The following is a 25,018-nucleotide window of genomic DNA, read 5'->3' as shown; positions in this document are numbered from 1 at the left end:
TGAGATGTACACACTGTTTATTTTTCGGAAGCAAAATAATAGCTTACGCTGCCGATCGCCAAGTTAAATTATATACCGTTAAATAGGTGAAAGCCACAACAAAAAACATTTATCTTTAAATCAGCTGCTAGTTTTCGCTATACATTGAAATCGATAGCTTTAAGTGGAACGCTGATTGGTTCAAAAAAGATAATTTTTGAGTATTTATATAGAGTAGGTAGATAAGCACTGTTTGCATCGATATATAAATAAATTCACCATTAAATTTCAGTTTCAATGTTCATGCATCTAACTTAGAGGAATTTCAGAGCTTTACAAAAATATTCATATATAAATAATATTCCATTTTCAAGTATGAGGCTCAAACTTGTTTTGGAAATTTTAGAAAAAAGCTTGGGGGTGGGAGGTAATTTGAAATTTTTATTTTACGATGGTTGAGGCCAGGCTCGTGCAAAGGACCCGTTCATATGGGGGGGGGGGGGGGGTTCGAAATTCAAATTTAGCTAAAAATAATAACACCCTCTTAACATCACCTCCCCCCCCCTTGTTCGCACGGCCTTGGTTGAGCCCATGTCACAAACAAGACGAAATTTTAATTGCTTTGACATGAGTTTGAAAAATGTTAAAATATGATCAATTTCCTTCTTTTGATGTGATGAAGATATTGTTGATGTGTGATGTGTTATCAAAACAAAATGTTTGAAACAACATTTTCTACGTTTTTGTTCTATCTCCTAAAAAACAAAAGCACTTGACCAGGATTAGCACACATCTGTTTTCCCGCATTCCTTCACAGCTTCACACAAACCGCCGGAAATCGTCCGCCCCGTTTTACCGGAAGTCATGCTGTCATGACTCATGACTGTTAAGGCAGCCACACAATACCGCGTCGTCCGTCGCGTCACGTCAGCTGTAAACGCCGTCGTTGTGTACTAAATCGCTGACGCGACGCACTCTACAATTTTCGCACCACAATATAGCGTCCACTGACAGGGCTGACAGGGAAATATTGAGAGAAAACTCGCAAACTCCAACGCAAAATGTTTCATTTATTTTTATTTAAAAAAAACGGGAACATACAAATCAAGTTAATATTTCTAAAAAACGCTTTATATGTAATTTCATCATTATCATTATAATGTTAAAAATAAATTTCAATGACGTTTTTTAACAAATGTGTATCATCGAAGAGATAAAATGACGATGATATGATTTTTGAATCTGTTTGTGGCAATCTTTGACGAAAAATATCAAATAGGATTAGTTCAAACCCATGCTGACGCGCTTAAATTTTGATATTTTTCAAAACCAAAACGTCGACGCTCGAAAACGCTACCGTTTAGAACAAGTTTTGCGTTTTAGTACAATGCCTTCGCTGACGCGACGCACCATTGTGGCGACTCAAACGGAAAATGGCATCCTCAAAATTAAATGTCAACGCGACGCGACGATCGACGCTGTATTGTGTGGCAGCCTTTATTCAAGCTATTATTTTCAAATACATAATAGCAGTCCACAAAACACCATGCGCCTCCATTGAATGGTTGCAGTGAGGAAAACTCGGAAAACGAACATCAGTGTTCACTCTCGGTTGCTTCTCTCAATTCAGAATTGAAACCGATCCGCACTCGTGGCTTTTTCTCTCTCTCTCTGTTATTGAATTTCCTTCAGTAGGGTTCAGTGAACATTTTTCAAAGCTCATACAATTTCCATAACAGAGAATCCAGAAAACACGTGTTCTCTCTCGTTCCTTCCAGTTTTCTCTCATTTCAAGCTCCACGGTCCATTTAGAAAGGAGGAAAACAAACGGCTCTGAAAATATTTGCTCCCATACTCGTGAGATTGGAGCTTGTTTTTCTCATTTTCCCGGAATTCGTCCTTCACTATTCAGTCAGAGTCGCATTGTTGTTATCCGGCTTGTCGTGTCGACAGCAGGGTTGTCAACTATTTTTCAGAAAAGTCTGGAAGATTTTTAAAAAATGTCTGGAAATTTCTGCAAATGTCTGGACACCTAAGTTTCGAAGGTGGCCTTTTTTTTTGGTCCCCAGATCTCAATGTTACAACAGTATTTCTCTGTCACTATATCACTCACGTGCTCTGTCTGAGTCTCAATTTAACATACATCCTCAAAGCATTTGCCAAGGTTTCGAACCCTTATTGAATATAGGTTCTTCTAATCATTTCCTCAGGGTGGCCACTCGAAATCCAATTTTTAATTTTCCGCATTTTTCCCGACTTTTTCCCGTATGTTCACACGAAATTCCCGATATTGTAAAACAGGAAACAAAACAAAAATCCGAATATTTATTTTTGAAACCACCTACCTAGACCTAGATTTCTAAGATTTGCCTTTGTTTTTTTATATTTTTTTTTTCAAAAATCGTCCTGAATTGCCCGACCATGTAGAAACGTGTGATGGAAAGTATGGTATTTTTAAGTTAAATATCTTCGTTCTTTGAAACTACCATTTTTAAGATATTTTGCTCAAATTCGACCTTCATATAATTCAATATCAAACAAGCAATTTCAAATTGCTTAGCACTTTCTTTGACATGTTTTGTTCCAGATTTTACAGGATCCAAATATCTTTGGTAACCAACGCCCTAGCAGCGACAAGTCATCTGATGTTCTTTCAATTCTTTGAGACATTTTGAGTATCAGAGAAACCCCTACCTGAAAAAGACCTCGTAATACATCATCTGGTTGGAAATGATCGACTCAAAACATGAGAGGTAAGACAGTGGAACAAATATAAGGAAAATGAGATAATCGCTCTTGGTTTTATAATTAAAAACTCTCTCGAGTATTCGACCGAATATTCGTTTGGCCGAATAGTTAAAAAGGTCACTATTCGGTATTTGGCCGTTGGCCGAGTACAAATTTTTTCGTCCATCATGCTTCCTCTCTATGAGCGTCGGATAGAAGCTTCAATTGCTTTCGATTTGCAATAGTTTCTATAACAGATTGTTTTCCTTTTTTTAATAGGATTCGACATCTCTCGAGTGAGTATTACGAGCACACTGGATAAACGATTTCGTTACGGTTATTCCCGTTGTTCAATGAAGCAGTTAAAACTAGTCAAAACCGATCCAACACGGTAGGACGATCCATTTCAACCTGGTAGAAATCGGTCGAAGCCAATCGGAAAGAGATTGATGATCAACTGTGAATCAATTTTTACTTGTTTCGCCTTTTTCGTTCAATCTTCATTGAACAGACTTTCACCGAGCCAAAAATTTCCGACTTTTCGGGAAAATTCCCGGTTTTTTCCTGCATTTTTCCCGGTGGATTCCAAATCCCGTCTTTTTCCCGCATTTCCCGCTTTTCCCGAATGGGTGGCCACCCTGTTTTTGCCATTTCACCATGACAAAATTGTATTTTCATATAATCTTAGAACAATTTATGTCCAAACTCAAAAGTCCGGAATTGTCTGGAAGAAATGCCAAAAGTCTGGAAGTCTGGAAACCTGTAAAAATGTCTGGCAAAAGTCCAAAAAGTCTGGAAGATCCAGACAAAATCTGGAAGGTTGACATCACTGGTCGACAGTATAGTTGAGGATTCTCGCGCTGCATTAGTTTGGCGAAGGAAGGCTCAGCGAACTTTGTCAGCTCCGAGATCGCACAGTTAACGTTCGTCTTCGGGACCGATCAGAAGCAATAAAACTCGCGGCTCACGGGAAAGTTGGCAGGTGCGTGTCGTTGGCGCTTTTTTTGGTGTGTGAGTAGTTTTTTTTTTCTCTCCATCGTCCTACTTCTACTTCCTGAAAGTTGCGGCCCCTAACCCCGATAGCCGTTTGCTAGCACAAGCTGTTGGTGGTGAATTTAACTCCAGGCGGACAAGTTGAAGTGAAAAAAAAAAGTGAAGAGAGCTTTCATCCCGCCTTCAGAATCAGTGAAACGGAACGTCAACGACTCGACTCAACGGCGGACGTTTGCCTCCTTCAAGCTTTCGTTATAGTGTAAGGAGTTTTTATTTCGCCTGTCTTCATGTTCTTGTGGGAAAAATGTTTCTCGAAGCCACCCTCGAAGAACGACCGACTAGAAGGAGGAGGCTTTGGGGGCAAAGTAAATCTCTAGGAGACTCCTCCCCAGTAAAGACTCTAGGCTCTAGAGATACGAATTAGTGTGTGTTTGTTTATTTGTTCCGGCAGCAGGAGGGCTGAGTGTTGTTGTTTTTCCAATGGGGACGGAGGATTTGATCCACCAGTTGTTTGGTTTCAGTCAGCGTTCAGTTATTGTTGCTGTTGATGGCTTCACAGTGACTCAGGCTGGACCGTTTGGTTTGGTTTGGACTTGTGTTTCGCGTTTTAAATCGTTTTCTTTTTCTCCTAAGGGTCTTTCGTTTCGGCATTTCATTAAATCTGTTTGCGATAAGGGAAGTGGGAGAAATTTGAAGAAAAATGCGGTACGGGAAAGTGCGAAAGCAAGCTGGATATGGGACTGGATTGTGTAGACATACACTAACCGCAAAAGAACATCTTCACTATTTAGCTTCACTTCGGTTTAGCAGTCAGTCGGATTCTTCGGCGGCAAGCGTTTGCGGAACCTAGTTGGTTTGAGATTCGAGTGAATCACCATTCTTGCGAGGATATGCAAAACCAAAATGTTATCGGGTAGTTTGAGGGTTGGATTTTGGATCTCAAATATTTTGAAACACGTAAAACATTAAATTATAGAATGATTCCACTTTTGAACTAAGCAGAAAACTAAGTTGAATCTTTCAAAAAGATATTTTAATTGCAAAAATATTTTAATTGATCATAATTTGATCAACTTGAATACTAAAGCTCAAAATTGGTTCAGTAAGAAAAGGAAAAATATTTTTTTGAAGATCAGGATTGAATTCTATCCAAATTTTATGTATAGATGGTAATTGGCTATTATGTGGCTAATAAGAAGAATGATAATTTCAACAAATATTTTAATTGATATGTGTTGAAAAACAACATAGAGGAAAGTTTTCCTAAATGGACCTATCGGGTTAAATGACCCTACGGCTGTTTGATGAAATGGCTGACTAGACAGCTTATCTGAACAATGCATTTTGAGGGTGATACGCTTAGAACGTAAGGCAAGAGAGAATTTTATGTATTTACAAACTCAAAAAAATTTAAAAAATCATACATGGTTTTGATACATTTTGATGTCATATTTCAACTTTTAAAAATTATACGTAAAGAAGCTTAAAACAAAAACTAGGATGGTTTTTGTTTCTTACTCTAATGAACTTAAGAAATTTAACATATTTCAGCTGGTTTAATAATGATTATATAGTGCAGGGGTTTTCAGATCATTTGCTCGGCGGAGCACTTTTTAAAAACAAATGTTTTGGCGGAGCACCTACATTTTTGAAAGAGTGAAACTCGAGTTTTGAAAACTTGATAGTATTTATCGTTCAAATAAGATGTGCCTTGTCATCGTAGTCAATTACATCAGTAATGAATGAATACTGTTTGAATAGTCTTGTTTTTATTAACAAATTATGGGTCATCAAAAATTAATGATTTCAATAGAACAAATACGCTTTCCTCTAGCTGTAACAAGTTTGCTTAAATTTGTGTCAGTTGTAGCCTGACGTCTAGTTCCGCGTTTAGTCGGGATCGGTATTTTGTCTTCGTTGCGATATATGTTTAAAATCCAGACTCACAATGATAAGTTGTGGAATACGGCAGAAGAAAAAGTTTTGCTTCATCGGACAAAATTTGAAATGTATTTTTCAGTTGACACCAATACTCCTCCAATGACTTTTTGGATGCGAATCTTTCCTGAAGCTTTGAATCCGAGGTCATATCTATCAAGCATTCATATTCTTACAATAGACTGAGTCGATTTGGGGTCATTTTTGAATTTCTCAAACCCTGGGGTCTCAAAAGCTTCGTTTTGGTCCAAAACTCATCCATAATTTTTTGCAGAATTTTTAAGTAACGTTTACATGAGTAAATTTGAACTTTTAGTTTTGTATGGAAAAATTGAATATTTTGTACTGAAAAATCAACATCTTTTTTGTTTCTTCTGTGTAACCGAGCCAGTTGATGGTTTTTGAGCCAATTTATAAAATTCCTCAAGGAAATTTTCCGCTGAACAACTTTGTCGAAGACCATAACTTCGTATCGGATTAGGAAAAAAAGTTATTAGCGGTTTAACAGGGGTATGTATTTTCGCATTGATAAACAATAAATTCAAATAACATCACTGCTTGAGCCTCGCGAAGTATTGCATGAAAAGTAGTCACGCAATACCTCGCTAGGCACCCTGCAGTGATGTCAATTGAATTTATTGTATATCAGTGTGAAAAGATATATCCCTATTTAACAGCTAATAACTTTTTTGTCTTAAAAGATACGAAGTTACGGTCTTCCACAAAGTTGTTCAGCGGAAAATTTCCTTGAGGAATTTTATAAATTGGCACAAAAACCATCAACTGGCTCGGTTACACAGAAGAAACAAAAAAGATGTTGATTTTTCAGTACAAAATATTCAATTTTTCCATACAAAACTAAAAGTTCAAATTTACTCATGTAAACGTTACTTAAAAATTCTGCAAAAAAACATGGATGAGTTTTGGACCAAAACGAAGCTTTTGAGACCCCAGGGTTTGAGAAATTCAAAAATGACCCCGAATCGACTCAGTCTATTCTTGCAATGTTAATGATTCTGGTTTCTTTGACATGAAAATAGACTGTTCTACGCATTTTAAGTACACTGAACCCAAATTTACTCTTAAAATACACATGATTTTTCACTTAAAAACAAGGATCCAGTGATTTTCGTCCATTCAAGTGCGACATATACATTTCACTTGGCAGTCACTTAAATTTCAAGTGAATTCATCCACATTCACTTCAGTCGTCACTTGAATTTGAAGTGAGAAAAAATATTCACTACCCCATCACTTGAATGTCAAGTTAATGTCGGGTTGTAATTGTGTTTATTTTCAGAGTTCAAAATGGCAAATTCTAAAGAGCAGCGTTTAAAGCTTATGCTGGATTTGGATTTTCCCAATTCTTTACTAGGCGCCAGTTGTGTTAAACGTTATGTAAGAAAAAGTTATTTAAAAGTGTTATTATGTTTCAGCTTGTGGATTGAACTGGACAGATTTTCTGGTTTGCAGCAGGGAAGATTTAGAAGTCGAACTATCCGCAGTAACCGATCTGCCTTGGGATTACGATGGAATTTTCCAATCAATAAATTTATGGCGAAAGCGTAATGTAAGTATTTGAAATCGAAGTGGTGTTCTATAAATGTTCTTTTATTTAAAAACGCGAGAGATAATTAATTAGAAACTTACTTAGAAATTCAGATAAATTTCACTCGAACGTCATAGTGTAATTCACTTGACCATTATTTATTTATTTATTTATTTATTTATTTATTTATTTATTTATTTATTTATTTATTTATTTATTTATTTATTTATTTATTTATTTATTTATTTATTTATTTATTTATTTATTTATTTATTTATTTATTTATTTATTTATTTATTTATTTATTTATTTATTTATTTATTTATTTATTTATTTATTTATTTATTTATTTATTTATTTATTTATTTATTTATTTATTTATTTATTTATTTATTTATTTATTTATTTATTTATTTATTTATTTATTTATTTATTTATTTATTTATTTATTTATTTATTTATTTATTTATTTATTTATTTATTTATTTATTTATTTATTTATTTATTTATTTATTTATTTATTTATTTATTTATTTATTTATTTATTTATTTATTTATTTATTTATTTATTTATTTATTTATTTATTTATTTATTTATTTATTTATTTATTTATTTATTTATTTATTTATTTATTTATTTATTTATTTATTTATTTATTTATTTATTTATTTATTTATTTATTTATTTATTTATTTATTTATTTATTTATTTATTTATTTATTTATTTATTTATTTATTTATTTATTTATTTATTTATTTATTTATTTATTTATTTATTTATTTATTTATTTATTTATTTATTTATTTATTTATTTATTTATTTATTTATTTATTTATTTATTTATTTATTTATTTATTTATTTATTTATTTATTTATTTATTTATTTATTTATTTATTTATTTATTTATTTATTTATTTATTTATTTATTTATTTATTTATTTATTTATTTATTTATTTATTTATTTATTTATTTATTTATTTATTTATTTATTTATTTATTTATTTATTTATTTATTTATTTATTTATTTATTTATTTATTTATTTATTTATTTATTTATTTATTTATTTATTTATTTATTTATTCATGTAACGAAAGATACAATCTTGTAATTTTGTTACAATGTGAATTACAATGTGATTTCCTAACCTAATTATGATTCCAAAATATTAACTTTACTCATAATTATAATTATAATGTCGTTCTTAATCTGTAAGCTCCGCCAATAGACCCTTCTTGAATTCTGACTTAGTTCTAATACACTTAATATGAACAGGAATAACGTTCCAATTTACGATACCTCTCACGAAAAACGAATTACCATAATAAGAGGAGCAATGTCTGGGGATAACAAGGCATCCAGTTCGAGAGCTTTGTAGTGGTACAAGTAATTCTCTTAAGTATTCCGGTTTTCCCGTGGTGAGAATCCTATGGATCACAGTAACTGATCTATAAGCATAAAAACGCTCGAAGCGACATCCTATTAATATTTTCTGAAGGTGTGAGACGTGTGAAAATCTTGATATGTTAAAGACATATCGAATACACGAGTTCAGCGCAACACGAAGCCTGTTTAATGATCTCACTGAAGCATTATGATAAACAAAATCACCGTAGATAAAAAGAGGATAAATATATGTTTTGAAAAGACGGAGTTTCGTTTGTGTGTCTAGACGGTTGTCAAGTTCAGTTTTTTCAGCGAACCGTATATTTTACCGCATTGTGTGGCTATTTGACGATCCCAAGAGAAATTTTTGTCGAATATAATTCCAAGGTTTTCAGCATGATCGACAAATGAAATTTCTTTTCCATCAAAATAAAGTTTGGGAGGAGAATAGGAGATGCTCGATCTATTGATAAAAATAGCTTTAGTTTTTTCAGAATTTAATGGAAGAAGGTTAGTTATTGACCAATCGTGAATTTTTGCTAAATCATGATTTATTTTTGAGGCCATTCCAAGTACAGAAGATGATCCATCAGAGCATAAATAGATCTGTACATCATCAGCAAATAAATGAGCTTGACAAAAATTCAAAACTAAGGGTAGGTCATTAATGAACAGAGAAAATAAAATAGGACCCAGAATTGAGCCTTGGGGAACACCTGAATCAATAGCTGAGAATTCAGAATAAAGGCCATTGAAGTAAACGGATTGTGTTCGACCCTTTAGGTATGAGTAAATCATATCAGCGGCAGATTTCGAAAAATGATATTTAATAATAAGTTTATGAATGAGCTTGGCATGTACAACTCGATCGAAAGCTTTTGAAAAATCTAATAGAAGAAGAAGTGCACTCCTTTCTTATCTAAAGCAAGTGCTAGATCATTATGCACTTTCATCAAAGCTGTTTCGGTACTGTGGTTGGGTCTGAAACCGGATTGGTACCTGTCAAGAATATTAAAGTGATTCATATGATCACAAATTTGATGCTTTATAAGCTTTTCAAACACTTTTGATAGCGAACTCAAAATACTTATTGGCCTTAAATTGGTAATGTCAGAAGCGTTAGATTTTTTTGGAATAGGAATAACTTTAACCTGTTTCCACGAGAGAGGAAATTTCGAGGTTTGAATTATATTGTTGAAAAGATGGGTTATCAAAGGTAATATATTGTGCAGAACAATCTTAATAAGTATAATGGGAATATTATCTACGCCTACTGCATTTGAATCAATTTTAGCTATAGAATTTACAACTTCATACTGTTCAACTGTTCTAAAACGGAAACTATTAGAATTTTCAGACAACTGTGGAACTGTACAGCTATTTGCGGAAAAATTAGAAGTGAAAAAGAAATTAATTTCAGATGCAGTAGAATTTGAAATTGAAGCAGATTTATTGGAACTGCTCAAACCAATTTTTTTCAAATTATCCCAAAACTTTCTCGCAGGAATACTCAAATTTATTTGACGTTTATCCTGTTCAGTTTTAGCTTTTAAGATCTGAGTTGTCGCTTTATTTCTTAGTAATTTATAAACGTTTCTATTATTAACAGAGCGAGAACGCTTCCACGTTCTATATGCCATATCTCGATTAATTATTGCCCTTTCAATGTCTACATGAAACCAGCTATTTTGCCTAAATTTTCTAAATTTCAGCGGAAAATAAAGCTCGTGTATTTCAGTTAAGAATCTATTTAGTATCTCGACAAGCATATCGGGATCATTTATGCTATAAAAGGGATCCCAATATACATTATTCAGATTTGTATGGAGTTCGTTCATATTGAAATGCTTGTAGTCACGATACCAGTAGCCGTTGCGCTCTTGATTTTTTCTGAAATTTAAAGATGCGATAAACATGTCATGATGAGAAACGCCTGGCGCAGAGACTTGGCTAAAACGATTGACTTCATCAGGTGTATCAGTAAGAATTAAATCTAGTAAAGAGTTGCCATGCCTGTGGAAAGAAGTTGGTTCCGAATTTATGCAACGCAGTGAGAGGCTTGAGATTGTTTCTTTAGATTTAGATATCCTACGAGTGTTTTTCAGTAAATCAGTGTTGAAGTCCCCTATGAGAAAACTGTTGAAGTCCCCTATGAGAAACATTAGACACGTGGGCCTGTTAGTTAGAGCTTACACCAAGGAATACAAAAATAAATTTATCAATGAACAGTAGGTATTGTGATTGTCATAATTCATGGAAATTATCGGATGATAACTTCAAGGTTATTTCTGATTGAATGCTTCTTCAATTCGGAAAGCTGTTAGGTTGTGCTTTTTGAGTGATTCTGCCCAAAATTTGATTTTTCTCTTGATAGTCATGATTTTGCCGTTTTAATCGAAGATTGTTATTCCTTTACCTTGCATTGAAAGACTGAAGTCAGTCTTAATTCAAACAGGCGAGATAACCAGCGATCTTCGGTATGAAGTAATAGCGTGGAATGTTGGCTAATCATCTCTTCGCACAACGCCTTGAATAACCCTGAATTTTTCGGTCGAGCCTTAATAAAGTTGATTATTTTTATGCGTTCGTCCAAGACTTCCTTCAAAGATGATGATAGTTTCTTCATAGCGAGTGCATGTCGATGAAGGATGTAATGACTACTACCGCAACTTTTGGTCTTTTCTTTGATCTTGGCAACGACTCCAGCAGTATTTCCAACTATAGCTTTCGCACCGTCCATACATACATCAATGCAATTTCCCCATAAAATATTGTTGTCCGTAACACAATCATCAATTATTTAGCTTGAAAATTTCAGCCTCCGACGTGGAAGTTGGCAACGGTTTGCAAAGGAACAAATCTTCTTCGAAACATTCAGAACCTTGATAGCGAACAAATATTATCAGAATTGCTAGTCCATCTGTGGATTCGTCAAGCTGCATGTCGAATTTTGAAGTTCTCAATCGTTTTCAACATCTTCAGCCATGTCACAAATTCGCCGAGGAACCGTGTTGTCAGACATGGGAATCGAATTTACCAATTCCACTGTTTTATTATCAACCATACGGACGACTTCTTGAATACCTACATGGTTTGATTAATTTTTAAGCAATAGTATGCGCTTCTCCAGCTTTTCCAATCGGTAGCTCACCAAGTACGGCGCAAGAACAACCTTTTCTTTGAGTGTTTTGCACACTCAGTCCTTCAACACAACGTTGTTCGATCAAAGCAGTGCATTTTGACAATCCACCTTTCTTTGCCAACATCCCTGCAGGGATTCAGCCGCCAGTAAAAACAAAGCAAACAAAATTTTTTCGTTCGTACTATATGCCCTGTGAATTTTTTTTCTGATGTTTCGATAAAAATGAAACGATAGAAAAATACCAGAGTTTTTCTAAGGTGGTTTATGATTTTCGTTGCGTACGCCGCGGAGCACTTTCAAAAGCTTCGCGGAGCACCAAGCAGTGATGGCAAATTTCGCCCGTCACGCTTGACCCGACTAGTTTTGTTTCATCAAACGACTGGCACTGTTCTCAATTGACGGAGCTTCACTACTCGCATGACGGATAAAGCACGACAACAATCAGCATTTCTCCATCATCGACTGGCGAAGCTCCTACACAAGGTCAAAATTTCTCCTGAGAGTGACTGGCAAATCTTTTCACACTTCGATCGGCTGCTGACGGGAGGTACAACTAATTGAACGACTTGCTGGCAGAGAGCAACAATAGCAAAAAAAAACTGAAAACGAGCTTGCTGGCAGGAGCAACAATAATAATAAATGCTTTTCTTGTTCCTCTTCGGTCGTCTTCGGCTTGCTGGCAGGAGCAACAATAATAATAAATGCGTTTCTTTTTCGTCATCGGTCGCTTGAATGCGATTGCTTGACTAGGAAATTCTTTTAGCTTCAAATGACTGGGGAATGAATGACTGGCAAACGAAGTGACTGGTCGTTAAGGAACAGTCAATTGAGTTTGACGGACCAAAAGGCTTCACAGTCACAGCTTCACGCCTCATGACGATGACTTTTGCCAAGCATGGCACCAAGTGCTCCGCGGAGCACGATCTGAAAACCCCTGATATAGTGGAATAATAGAGTGTTTTGTATGCCTCCATCATGTTTGTAAAATGCCTCCATCCTAAAATAACAGGTTAAATAGAATGAATAAATAATTTTTATCATTGAACCTTCAAATCTAAGCTCTGAATAACATCTTAAGAGAGAATTGAAGATCTAAAAACAGATTTGATAAAGTTTTTCTCATGGATTCACTGCCTCCATAGTATAGCAACCCTAACTTTGTTTTATTCCATAAAATTTTAATATACATAGATTTTTATGAAACTTCAGCTTTGTCATACGGAAATTATTACTTTATAGCAGTTTCAATGAAGTTATACGGAAATATTGCACAAAAAACAGAAATTTTGTTCAAAACATAAATGGGCGCATTTAGCCCGCACGGTTTAAGGTTCGGCATTTTAGACATCACTTATAATAAAATCATTTTCTTGGAAACAGAAGAAAATTTTAACATAAAAATTACTCCATTGTATAGAAAACAGATGCCTGCACACGTGTATATAGTTTGTGTACACATATTCAATGTGATATTTTATTAAATCAGTGTTCTGCTTAATGAGCGCATATAGCCCACTCCTCCCCTACACATGTCTACCCCATTTTTTTTTTACACATTATCGGACTAATTTTATGTGGAAATCTCTTGCAGTTTCCAAGAAATCGATTTTACTTTAAAAGTTGTCTAAATTATCGAACTACAAACCGTGCGGGCTCGATGCGCCTATGGATGCTTTTAGCCACATTTCAGTTTCTCTGGCGATATTTTAAAATAATTTCATTTGCAATGCTAATAACTTTCGCTGTAGTTTTATAACAATCTATGTTTTCTATACATTTATGGAACTAAACAAAATTGAGATGGGACCGAATGTTAAAAAGGTCCTTAATAAACAAAAAAATTAGGGTTGCCATATAATAAAAGCAGGTCATCTATTAGAAAAACTACATCAAATCTGTTTTGAGATCTTCTATTCTCTCTTGAGATGTTGAATAGATGATGAATTGAACCTATGTTCAAAATTTCAATGATGAAAATAACAAATTAATTTTTTGTACCTGTTTTTTAAGGTACGGGCATTTTAAAATCATGATGAGGATATACAAAAACACTCTCTCATTCCAATTTCCAACCATAATTCAACCTTCATGAAAACTTCAATTTGTTGTACTTTTTATGTTTAACTAATATGTTTAGAAAAAAAAATCAGTGTGCTACTCTATGAAGCATAACTCAAGTGTCACAAATTTTATAATGAAACTTTATTCTACAAATTTTAACTAAACAATTCATATAGTCAAAAGTACTAAATTGGTAAAAAAAAAATTCCAGTGGTTTGTGAGATATTTCAGCTAAATCGAACTTTATTTAGGGGTACCTCGAAGCGCTCAAAGTTTTGTTTTTTTGGACCCATAAAAATCACTAAAGGGGGTACCAAATGAAATTGGAAAAATTGAAATTATAATTTTGATGTCAAATGACTTAAAAATGCATAAAACATCGAAATCAAATTAAAAATATCAAAAATCATTAAATGGGCAACCAAAGGATATTCGGAAACTGTAAATTTTAAATTTGATGCCAAATGACTTAGCAATGCATGAAACTTCGAGATCTGGAGTTATCTCGAAAAAAAATCTTTTGCCAAAATTCGACTTTCTGGGAATTATCGGTTTTCCGAAAAACGGCTGATTTTCCGAAGTCCCGAAAAGTCGATTTTTGACCTAAACATTTTTTTCATGATAAAACCAGATCTCGACGTTTCATACATTTCTAAGACATGTAAGTTCCCCCCTTGATGGTTTAACTTCTATGTAAATTTTTATAAATTTTTGACGTTCTATGCAACACCAAATTGTTGACGTTCTGTGCATTTTTAGGTCATTTGGCATCAACATTAAAATTTCAATTTGCCATTTTCCTTTGGTGCTCCCTTTGGTGAATTTTTGGGGTAAAAAAACCGGAGCTTTGAGCGCTTTGAGGCATCTCTAGATTAAGTCCGATTGAGCTGAAATCTTGCACAGGTCAGTTTTTTTTTTAGCCAATCTGCCAATCATGTCCGGATTTTTGGGGCTTGTAATATAGCTCAGTTGGCAAGTCTGTTGTCTCCTGAGCCGATGTCCGCGAGTTCAAGCCCAAGAGTAAACATCGAACACAGTTGTACCGGATAGTTTTTCAATAACGATCCGCCAACTGCAACGTTGATAAAGTCGCGAATGCCATAAAGATGGTAAAACGACTATAATCGAAACAAAAAAAAAAATGTCCGGATTTTGAAATTCGATATGACACATTTGGCTGCTACCCTGATGTATTTTCAAAAATAATCACGTGTAGAGTTCTCGGAATATTTTGGTTATCAAAAGTGTTTTGAAATTGAATTGTGTTAATTTTAAATCTCTTTACATTTCGTTTCTCGCTTAATTGAAGAAATTATTTTTCTATTATCATCTATACTATTATTTCCATTGTCCAGTTCAATATTCGTTTGTTTTGCCTATTTAAAAATGGAAAGCTTATTCTCTTGAATATCGATTAAAAAGGATATTGTATCTTTAGTTTTGGAAATATGCTTCCATTCAGCATAAGTTGTTCTTAGTTCAATTGAAATATAGGTACCTACATGTGTGCAAATTTCACTACCATTGATTGTTGAAACTCAAAACACAATCACTGTGTACTACCGAAGATATTGGAGTTAAACCTTAGAACAACAAATCATTCAAATGAAATGAAAAACAAGGATTAAAACACAAAGCCAAAAAATGCTTTATAATTGAAAGTACTTGATGAACAAACTAGGTAATAAAATCTGAAATGGCATTTGGGCCAAGGTTGCCGAAAAAAATTTTGTGTTTTTGGCAAACAAATTCTCGAATTCTGTGATTTGAACCTTGAATACTGTGATGGTTTTCATGTCATGGAAAATCATGTCACACATCTACAAATTGGAAATTACTTACATTTTTATTAGAATAAAAGCAATGTACATTACCTTGTTTTCATATTTTCAAGATTCAGAGTCAGAATTAAAAAATCAAAAGCGATAAAAAATATTTACAATTTTGGAAAACTGTTGAAAATTTAAAAAATCTGTGAATTCTGTGAAAATTTAAAAAAATCTGTGATCTGTGACATAGATTCTGTGACGATATTTTGCTCAAAATTCTGTGATAATACAGATTTTTCTGTGTTTTCGGTAACCTTGATTTGGGCAGCGAGAGCTGACTAGACTAAGTAAATTCAAGAAAATAATTTTCTCAAATCAACTCTTGGTAAAACTAAGACGTCGTGGTGCGAAGGGAAACTGAAAATTAGCCAAAACGATAAAAATAACTATGACTTGTGCATTAGACTGAGTCGATTGGGGCCATTTTTGAAATTCTCAAACTTTGGGGTTTAAAAAGCTTTGCCTTGGTCCATAACTCATCCATGAGTTTTAGCAGAATTTTAGAGTAACGTTTTCATGAGTAAATTTGAACTATTAGGTTTGTATGGGAAAATTGAATATTTTGTACTGAAAAATGGAAAGGAAAGGAACGAACGGGTGGAAAGAAAAGGAAGGAAAGAGCGCTTATGGGTGTGAGGTATTGTAGTGTCACATATGGTTGGAATTGAATACTTTCCTATTTTGATTACTATGCATTTTGAAGCAGTTGGCTTTTATGATGGTTTGTTTATGTTAGGTGTGGATTGATATGGATTAACAGTGGCTCACAAGTTAATTGTTACTACACCATCCTCCTTTGGGAAAAAATGGTGTAAAGAAGATGAAATTGAAATGTAACCATTTTTAAATTCTTCCAGGTGTCTCTGTATTACGACGGTATATGTGTATGTTTATAATTTAAGTTAGGCTTTACAAAATCGGGTAACTGTCCTACTTGAAATTAGATTCCGAATTTCTCACGTCTGATTCAAGCCAGACTATTGACCTTTCTCTTTTTCACTTTTTTTCTCTTTCTCTTTTTTTTGTTTTTATTATGTTCTATTTCAATGGAATAAGTTTGAATAAAAATGAATATGTAAAGAAAAATAACGAAATAACATTAGATTATAGTTCTGTTTTTATGTACGGTTTGGGTTTCATATGTTATTTGATTTGTTATTGTGACATTTGGGTGTTGAATGTTACACCCTTAGAAGAGGTTGCAAAAATCCAATGCCTATTTAGCAAATCTCTGTGCCGATAATGCCCTGAAATGTGCACTGTGCCGAAGACGGTATGTTTGAAAAACCGTAAATGGCATAAGGACTCGGCTCCCAACCAAAACGATGACCACTACATTCAAGCGAAACAAGAAACACATTTTATGGGATTTCGTTCCTATTGGATAATTCATCCCAGAAACAAGAAAATAAAAATATAAACCACAGCGCCCGTAGGGAGAATCGAACTCATATCATCAACCATACGGTCTTGCCAGACCGACAACTTAACCAGTGTACTATTTGAGCTTCATGCAGGAAGAGGGATATTTGTCATAGGCATGCTGCCACCGATCAATCACAAAAGAAACGCACGACAGTGGCTTCCCGGCGTTTGGCTTCCTTTCAATGCATTCCTTTGTCTTAAGATGGAAACGGGAAAGGGAACGGGAGTGAAGGAACGGGAAACCCATTGAATGAGAACTGTGTTTGCTTACTGCCTGCTATTACATACACACGCTACATATACACAGCTGCTAAAGCCGGGCAGCTTGGCCGGTGTTGTTTGCCGGGGAATTGATGGAATGTTTTTGTTGTTGCTTTTGCTACATACACACGCACAGCTTAGCCGTGTTTGCCGATGGATTGAATTAGAAGGATGTTTTTGTTGTTGCTTTTGCTACATTCACACGCACAGTGCTCGGTTCGCTGGCTGCCTGGTGTTGGCCGGTATTTATTTCCATCCTTCTTCGGCTTGTGATGCGATGGGGAGGGACGCGAAAACGTTTTTATTTTGTTTCTTTCAGACATACGCATTTCGGTTGCGATGGGAGGTTAATGCCGGTGGGCGCAAATCAAATCAGCGCCGGTCGCGTTATCTTCTTGTACCAATGATGCTATGAAATTGACTACACGCCATTGGCACAGAGGCTGAATTTTGGGTGTAGTAATTGTAAATGGTCCAGAATATACTGGGTCTAATTTTCTTCGATTTTCTTTCTTCAGCCAAACTTTGCTTCCTATTTGGATTTTTATTGGATTTGATTTTTGCTTATGTTTCTAAATTCTTTTTTTCTTTGGATTTTTGTAGTAAAACTTGTGCTTTTTGTGCTGCTGTTTGCAGTTTGAACTGTAATTCCTTGAAATATGCTTCAATGCTAATATTTTTCAATTTTGGTGGATAATTTGCTTGCGTTCCGAAAACAAGTTCAAATGGTACGAAAGAATGTTCAGTGTGTGGCGTTGTGTTATAAAAAAATGTAAAATATGGTAACCAAGAGTCCCAATCATCATGTTGTTCCTTGATGAACTGTCTGAGATATTCATTCAAACAACGATGACTTCTTTCGAGAGCTCTTATGGTTTCTGGATGGTATGCTGTTGAAAATTTGTGGTTTATTTCGAGAATATTACAAATTTGTTGAAAAAATTCGTTTTTATATTCAGTACCCATGTCGGAATTAATTGCTTGTGGACAACCATAAATTAAAATAAAGTGTTCCACCAGAGCATTAGCTAGTGAATTTGCTTGTTTATCTATTATTGGTATTGTTATAATATATTTCGTTAAATCACATTGTACGGCTCATGCATAACGATTTCCTCTGTTTGATTTAGTATGTGGTCCTACGGTATCAATTGAAACTAATTCAAAAGGTTTTGTAGGAGTCGTTGATTTTTCGAAGTTTTCTTGAGTTCTTATTGTATGTTTATTTAGTTTGCATGGTGTACAGTTCTTCACATATTTGGAAATACTGTCTTTCATGTTTTTCCAGTAAAAATTACGCCTGAGTTTTTGAATTAATTTGTTAATACCTACGTGACCTCCCGAAGGGGTATCGTGGTTTTCTTTTATCAATTTATTTATCTCATTTGCATCTTGTTCACCGTTGCTGGTGTATATATAATAATCGTGACGTCACTTAAATTTTCATTGCATGATTCTTTAAATTGTTCCCGGGAAACATTGTTAAATATTGGATCCATTACACTGATCGAATTTATTTTCGTAGTTTTGGCCATTTTATTCAATAATTTCATGCATTCGTTTAAATAAATCATTCCCTTTTGTTGGAATATTTGCCCTTGAGCAATAATTCCTTTCAAGTTCTTTGATTTAATACTTATATTTATATGGTGGTTCAAGGCTTGAAAAGTTAATTTTGGTAGATTAAAAGCGTCAGTATTGTTGATTGAGTCGTAAGCTTGAAGATAATCAATCTTTTCAACTTTTGACTCATTAATTGTAATTTTTGTCGTCATTTGAGTTTTAAATCTGGTTAGCATTGGAAAAATTGACATATTTTTAAGAATTTCAGAATCAATATCTATACGCGAAAGAGCGTCGGGCCCTACGTTTTCTCTTCCTTTAACGTATTCAATATCAAAATTGAAATCCTCTAAATCTAGTCGCATTCTTGTTAATTTAGACGAGGGATCTTTCATTGAAAATAGATGTACTAATGGATTGTGGTCCGTTTTAACAGTTAATTTACGTCCATATAAGTAGGGTCTAAAGTGTGAGATTGCCCAATGCATTGCTGTAAGTTCTTGCTCTATTGTGGATTTATTACTTTCTCCTTTTGTATATTTCTTACTAGCATATGATATGGGTAATATTTTATTTAAAATAACAAAAATAAAAATAAAAAATTGCAGGTTGAAGCTGCGTTTACTGCTGCCAAGTATCAGCGTATTTATACTTTTTCATCCGCAACATAACTTTTTTTAGAAGCGGACATTTAGGAGTGAAAAAACATAATACTAGACATGATGGAAATGCACATTGAAAAACAATCACATTGTAAAAATCTTTGGCCAACATTTTCGAATTCAGTCACCAAACACATTTTTAAAATAATGCAAAAAACACTGCAATGCAAAAAACACTTCGAATGTGTTGGTAGAGTACTGTTTCGTAGTGTTTCCAAAAATAATTGTTCATCATTTTTCCAGAGCTTTAAGTATTTTCAATAATAAGAAATCTGCCTGTTAACCTTCTGGTAAAAATTGCTATAACAAATATTTAAAATTTGACTAAAATTAAAATTTTATCATTTTTGTCATATAATTTAAGAAATGCCGTTTTTCAGGCTCTTAAACCTTATGGACGAATCCATTGCAATTTAAACTATCTATATCTATATATATAAAAATGAATTTCTGTCTGTCTGTCTGTTCCCTATAGACTCAGAAACTACTGAACCGATTTGCGTGAAACTTGGCAGGTGGGGGTATTGGAGGCCGGAGAAGGTTCCTATTATGGTTTGAGACCCCTCCCCCTAACAGGAAGGGGGGGGGAGGGGCCTCCCAAATAATAAACAATTTTTTGCATAACTCGAGAACCAATCAAGCAAATGGTATCAAATTTGGCATGGGGTGGTATTCGGGGACGAGAAATATTTCTATGAATATTAGATACCCCTCCCTCCTCTCAGTGGAGTGATAGGAAGGGGGGAGGGGGGCTACCTTACAATTTTTCATATAACTCGAAAACTAATCAAGATATTGGAACCAAATTTGACATGGACAGGTATTTTGATACGAAAAATATTTTTATGATTATTTGAGACCCCTCCCTCTTTCCAGTAGAAAGGAGGAAGGGGCCTCTTTCATATTTTTACACATAACTCAAAAAATAATAATGCAAATGGAACCAAATTTGACATGGGAGGGTATTTGGATACGAAAAATATTTCAACGATCATCTGGGACCCCTCCCTCTTTCCAGTAGGGAGAAATAAAGGGGGCAGGAGGCCTATTTTATAATTTTTTACATAACTCAATAACTAATTAAGCAAATGGAACCAAATTTGGCATGGGCGGGTATTTGGGAACGTGACATATTCTTATGATTGTTTGAGACCTCTTTCTTTTTCCAGCGGGGAGAAAAGAAAGAGGGAGGGAAGTTTCATACAGTTATTACTGCACAACTCAAGAACTACAACAGCAAATGGAACCAAATTTGGCATGGAATGATATTTGGGTACGAGAAATGCTTCTATGAATATTTGATATCCCTCACTCCTTCAAAGAGGTGGATGAAAAGGGGGAGGAAGGTCTCCCTTACAATTTTCAGTATAACTGGAGAGTTGATCGATCAAATTGAACCATATTTGGCATGTGAGGGTACTTGGATACGAGAAATGTTTCTATTATAAATTGAGGCCCCATCTGTTTTAGCGGAAAAATATAAAGGGGGAAAGGGGGCTCCTATACAATTTTTTTTGCATAACTCGAGAATTAATCGAGCAAATGAAACCAAATTTGGCATCAACAAGTATTTGAGTACGAAAAATACTTTTTTATATATGAAACAATTCCTTTCTTGCAGTAGGATGATAGAATTGGAAATATAGGAAGGGAAGAGGAAGCTTACATTTAACTTTTTTTTACAAAATCCGAGAAATGGACAAAACTTAACATGGAAAATCATTTTGGTATGATTCTATGATTATCTGACACATTTTCAGTCAGTAGGTACAAAGGAGAAGGGAGGTGAGCCCAATACAATTTTGTTAGCATAAGTTCTCAATTTATGGTAACGAAGCCAACAAATGGAATAAATATGGCACGGAAAAGTACTTGGTCACGAGATATGTTTCTACGATTGTTATAGACCCTTACGCTTTACAGTGTAGAGAGGGGAAGAAAGGAGGAGGCTCCATATACATTTTGTTGTAAAGCTTAAAAACTTATCAACCAATGCAATGGAACTATATTTGATATAAAAGGATTTTTGGGAACGAAAAAAATGGGTATGATTATTAAAGATCACGACCTCCATTCAGCAGAAGGTGAAGGGAAGGACAGGGGAGGGGGCTCTCTTATTAGTTTTTAGCATAAATCCAGAACATATCAAGCAAAAACAACCATATTTTATAAGTTAGATTGTTTGCGTACGATTAATTTGAGACCCTCCAGACAGATTAACATTATCAGATCTTTAACACAAATTTATTGATCAAGATTCAGAAAATAAGTTTAAATCACATTAATGTTGCAATCATATTTATGTTGCAATTCAAAACTCCAGCTACAACTCTCATTTTATAGCGGTTGCTCATGAATTATGTTATAATTTGATTTAAAATAATGCCAAAAAACCAATAAAAATTTTTGAAAACATAATTTGATTTTGAAAGGTGTAGCAAAGCACACCGGGTCAGCTAGTATATATATATAAATGAATTTTTGTCTGTCTGTCTGCTTGTCTGTTCCCTATAGACTCGGAAACTACTGAACCGATTTGCGTGAAACTTGGCAGGTGGGGGTATTGGAAGCAGGGGAAGGTTCCTATTATAGTTTGAGACCCCTCCCTTTCTCATGAAGGGGGGAGGGGCCTCTCAAACCAAAGACAATTTTTTGCATAACTCGAGAACCCATCAAGGAAATGGTATCAAATTTGGCATGGGGTGGTATTTGGGAACGAGGAATATTTCTATGAATATGAGGAACCCCTCCCTCCTCTCAGTGGGATGATAGGAAGGAGGGAGGGGGGCTACCTTACAATTTTTTCATTCATAATTTGAGACCCCTTCCTCTTTCCAGTAGAAAAGGGGAGGACATACTTTTTTACATAACTGAAAATAAAGCAATATGGAACCAAATATGGCATGGGAGGGTATTTGGAAACGAAAAATATTTCTATCATTATTCGAGATCCTTCCTTCTTTCCATTAGAGAGATATAAAGGGGGGAGGGGGCCTCTTTTATAATTTTTTACATAACTTAAAAACTAATTAAGCAAATGGAACCAAATTTGGCATGGGACGGTATTTGGGAACGTGACATGTTCTAATGATTGTTTGAGACCCCTCCCTTCTTCCAGCGGGGAGAAAGAAAAGAGGAGGGAGAGTTTCATACAATTTTTACTTCATAGCAAAGAGCTACAACAGCAAATAAAACCAAATGCATGGAACGATATTGTGGAATGCTTCTATGAATATTGGGTATCCCTCACTCCTTCAAAGAGGTGGATGAAGAGGGGGATGAGAGGTCTCTCTTAAAATTTTCAGTATAACTGGAGAGTTGATCGAGCAAATTGAACCAAATTTGGCATGTGAGGGTATGTGGATACGACAAATGTTTCTATTATAAATTGAAGCCCTACTTTTTTTCAGCGGAAAGATATAGGGCGAAAGGAGGGCTTCCATACGGTTTTTTTTGCATAACGCGAGAATTAATCGAGCAAATGATACCAAATTTCACATCAAAAAGTATTTGAGTACGAAAAATACTTTTTGTTGCAGTAGGATGATAGAATTGGGAATATTGGAAGGAAAGAGGAGGCTTACATTACATTTTTTTTTTTATGAAATCCGAGAAATGGACAAAACCTAACATGGAATATCATTTTGGTATGATTCGATGATTATCTGACACACCATCCTCTATTCAGTGAGTAGGTACATAGGAGGTGGGAGGTGAGCCCAATACAATTTTGTTAGCACAAGTTTTCAATTTATGCTAACGAAGCCAACAAATGGAAACATGGCATGGAAAGGTACTTGGTTACGAGATATGTTTCTACGATTGATATAGACTCTGTACGCTTTACAGTGTTGAGAGGGGAAGAAACGAGTAGGCTCCATATAGATTCATTTTGTTGTAAAGCTTAAAAACTTATCAACCAATGGAACTATATTTGATATAAGAGGATTACTGGGAACGAAAAAAAATGGGTATGATTATTAAAGATCACGACCTCCATTCAGCAGGGGGTGAAGGGAAGGACAGGGGAGGGGGCTCTCTTATCAGTTTCCAGAACAAATCAAGCAAAAACAACCATATTTTATAAGTTTGATTGTTTACGTACGATTAATTTGAGACCCTCCAGACAGATTAGATCTTTAACACAAATTTATAAAGCAAGATTCAAAATATTAGTTTAAGTTATCTTTGTGTTGCAATTCGAAACTCCAGTTGCAGCTCTCATTTTATCGCGGTTGCTAATGATTTAAAATAATTCCAATAAAACCATAAAAAATTGAATAATTTTTGAAAATAACATTTGATTTTGAAAGGTGTAGCAAAGCACACCGGGTCAGCTAGTTCAATATAAGTTTCATTACAATAAAAATTAAAAAGAATACACTGCTTATGATGAAGATTCAGAACATAACGCTCTAGAACTTCAGCTAGAAAAAATCTTTGATGGATATGCTAGCAAGCATCTCACAAACGATAACAGCCAACAGGACACAGCTAAAGTTATGTGTAATTATGCCACGACCAAGATTCGAACGCTATCAGCTATCGCTATTATCGTTAAAAAATTTATTTGGGCGGGGCAGATTGGCTCTCTATGCAACATCCCTTCTTCTAATGCTCAATTGTAATTAAAAAATATCATTAATTAAAAAAAATCAAGTGTAGAATCCTTAAAATGGAGAAAGATGCATAAATATTATTCTTTATTGAATATAAAAAAATATTCATAAAAAAATCCCTTTTCCTCAACAAAAAGATTGCGTTCACCATACCACCTTAAACGCTAGAAGTCACCGAAGTGTGTAGTTCTCCACTAAATGCGGACCCCATGGTACGAGAATTTCCATGAAACCCTCCAGCGAGCATATAAATGTCTAACATGTGTCAAATTATTTGTTGTGCTATTTCATTCGTCTCACATACAGCAAACCCAACCACCCCCAACACCCATTCATGATGCCAGGACCAGGACAAGTAGTGGTGGGGCTGCTGCTGGTGCTGAATAATTGACTCGTTCTTTTATCCTGGCGGCGATTTCTGTTTTTCTTTGCTTTTCATCTTTCTTGTAAGTGCTAGTGCTAGGAAGCAGAGAAATATGTAAGTTTATTGGCACATTCAGGATTAACGTGGGAACGCAATCTGGGCCCGATGATGCTCACCCGACTGTGGTGATTGCTTCCGAGAAATATGAAATATTTATAGAGAGTTGACATCAGTATTCTGTGTGTCGTTGGTGATGAAGGGCAAATATCTTAAATTTATTGTTTCGATCCCAGGAAATACAAGGAAACGTTTTATTTACAATAAACTTAGGAAATACCACTCATTGAAAATAGAGAAAGTAAAAAATAATCAATTTTTTCGCATCCATCGCATCCTTTTAAAGTTTTCATCCAAAGATTTCTACTGTTTCAAATGCTTGTGGTGAATGATGCTTTTCGTGGGCTTGCCCCGAAAGATTTTTATGACGGAGTAATTGTCCTTATTAAAAAAGATAGTA

At 34.6% G+C, this 25,018-nt stretch overlaps 1 protein-coding gene across 4 annotated transcripts in view; it reads left to right on the top strand.

Moving 5' to 3' along the window:
• The first annotated feature begins 3,580 nt into the window (after positions 1–3,580).
• The window catches only part of LOC129749874 (ribitol 5-phosphate transferase FKRP), a 98,335-nt gene continuing 76,897 nt past the window's right edge, over positions 3,581–25,018 (top strand). Inside the window, exon 1 of one of the 4 annotated variants that reach the window (XM_055744980.1) lies at positions 3,581–3,688. The gene's annotated coding sequence lies outside the window, so the exon portion shown is untranslated. Of the gene's footprint in view, positions 3,959–7,075; positions 7,208–25,018 lie in introns of those variants that run through there. The other 3 variants (XM_055744977.1, XM_055744978.1, XM_055744981.1) reach the window with 3 other exon arrangements.

Source organism: Uranotaenia lowii, chromosome 2 (assembly GCF_029784155.1).
Source record: "Uranotaenia lowii strain MFRU-FL chromosome 2, ASM2978415v1, whole genome shotgun sequence".
Taxonomy (NCBI): Eukaryota; Metazoa; Arthropoda; class Insecta; order Diptera; family Culicidae; genus Uranotaenia; species Uranotaenia lowii.
The sequence above is the reverse complement of the archived record's forward strand: the minus strand, read 5'-3'. Positions and strand labels throughout refer to the sequence as shown.